We start from the raw sequence: 1,926 nt of genomic DNA, 5'->3' as shown, positions 1-1,926 counted from the left end.
TCGTTGCCTTGATATCACTTCTCATTGTTTGTCATCTGGACTGTGGGGACAGCATCCTTCCTGACTTTTCTCCTCACCCCTAGAAATCTTCTAGCAGGTGCACTAGAATGAACTTGCTTAAGATACATTTGTGGGCTTCCCTGGTGGCTCAGAGGGTAAAGTGTCTGCCTGCAATGCAGGAGACCTGGGTTCGATCCCTGGGTCAGGAAGATCCCCTGTAGAAGGCAATGGCACCCTAGTCCAGTACTCTTGCCTGGAAAATCCCATGGACAGAGGAGCCTGCTAGACTACAGTCCATGGGATCGCAAAGAGTCAGACATGACTGAGTGACTTCACTTTAAGATACATTTGATTATGTCATCCCCTCCTGTGTGATCTCCAGCATTTCCTCTTTGTCCTGAGGACCCTTTAAATAGTGTGACAAACAAGAGGCTCCATTTAGCTCCTGTCTACCCCTCCAGCCTCATTTCTTACCACACTCCTATCTTCATACTCTGTACCATGGCTGCATTGACCTTCTGCCCTTTTCCAAACTGGCCGTGCCTGATTCTCACTCTACTATTCCTATGGTCCCTCCCTCAGCTCTCCTTATCTACAAATTAAAGTGGTGCAACATGACTTTTATTTATAGTAAAAGGATTATTTAGGATGAAAATGACCACATTGCTGTATTTACTAATGCAGAATGAATTATGGTACATCTCAAGATAAATCCCAGGTTGTGTTGAGATGTTGATTTGCCTCAATTAGAATCATTAGATTAAAGAGTGAAAAGAAGTTTAATTTACTGGTATAAGGAGTTCTATCTTTAGTTTGTTAGGTTTTTAAGGATTTGACAATCCAGTGTCCACATACTAAATATAAAACTACTGGGAAACTAATTCTTAGGCAATATGCTATTAAAAATTCACATTGTCTGGTGCTCGCTTTGGCAGCACATATACTAAAATTGGAACAATACAGAGAAGATTAGCATGGTCCCTGTGCAAAGATGACATGCAAATTCATGAAGTGTTTCATATATTTATGAGTTTGAGAGATTGGGACGCTACTGATACTACATACAACATAGATAACTAATGAGAACTATACATTAGCTATACTAATGTATAGCTCAAGGAACCCTACTCAGTGCTCTGGGGTGACCTAAATGAGAGGAAAATCCAGAAAAGAGGGGATATATGTATACATATAGTTGATTCACTTTGCTATCCAGTAGAAACTACCACAATATTGTAAAGCAATTATACTCCAATAAAAATTAATTCTTAAAAATTCGGATTGCCTGAATAAACCAATTGGGTGGCTTCTGGTATTTAGAATCTTTATCTGAAAAAGAATGCTTAGTCTCGAGAGCTTAACAAGAATAAAATTTAGAGGAATAATATGATATGTAAAAATAATATAGGTATTTCTTGAAATATATTCACTTTTCACATTTTGTTTCCCCATTTCTGATGAAGGATCCTAATCACAGCACTGAAAAATCAACACCCTAGCAGTCTGTCTTAGGAATAAATGAAAGAGAAAGGACTGGAATGCTCCCGGATGCAATGTTCAAGGCAAAAGTCGTGCTTCTGATCCCAGTAGGGTTGTGATATGCTCTCTGCAAAGCCCATTGCTCCCGGTTTTTCAATTACAACTTTGACTCATATTCCTTGATTAGTAACAAGCAATCAATCATAATTAATTAGTTAAAATGTTCAACCGTTAAAATCATTACCATTAATTAAAATAATTATCTCTATTTTGGCTGCACTTCATTACCATTCTGGGAAATGCGTTGCTTTACTGCCATTCCTAGTACACATTCTTGGTGAAAGCAAAGCATATAATAGATCATCGATGAACTGCTTTAAAAGTGACAACCACAGTAAGGTTTGGACTTCTGTTGTTGTGGTTGCATTTGGATAAAACATTTTTCTA

General features: G+C 38.1%; 1 non-coding gene across 1 annotated transcript; it reads left to right on the top strand.

Annotated features, from left to right (window-relative positions):
- The first annotated feature begins 919 nt into the window (after positions 1-919).
- LOC129627457 (U6 spliceosomal RNA) lies at positions 920-1,026 on the top strand. The gene has a single exon (XR_008702606.1). It is a non-coding gene; the product is annotated as a U6 spliceosomal RNA (small nuclear RNA).
- The last annotated feature ends 900 nt before the right edge of the window (positions 1,027-1,926 follow it).

Source organism: Bubalus kerabau, chromosome 14, assembly GCF_029407905.1.
Source record: "Bubalus kerabau isolate K-KA32 ecotype Philippines breed swamp buffalo chromosome 14, PCC_UOA_SB_1v2, whole genome shotgun sequence".
Classification (NCBI taxonomy): domain Eukaryota; kingdom Metazoa; phylum Chordata; class Mammalia; order Artiodactyla; family Bovidae; genus Bubalus; species Bubalus kerabau.
This window is presented reverse-complemented; position numbering and strand designations above follow the sequence as displayed.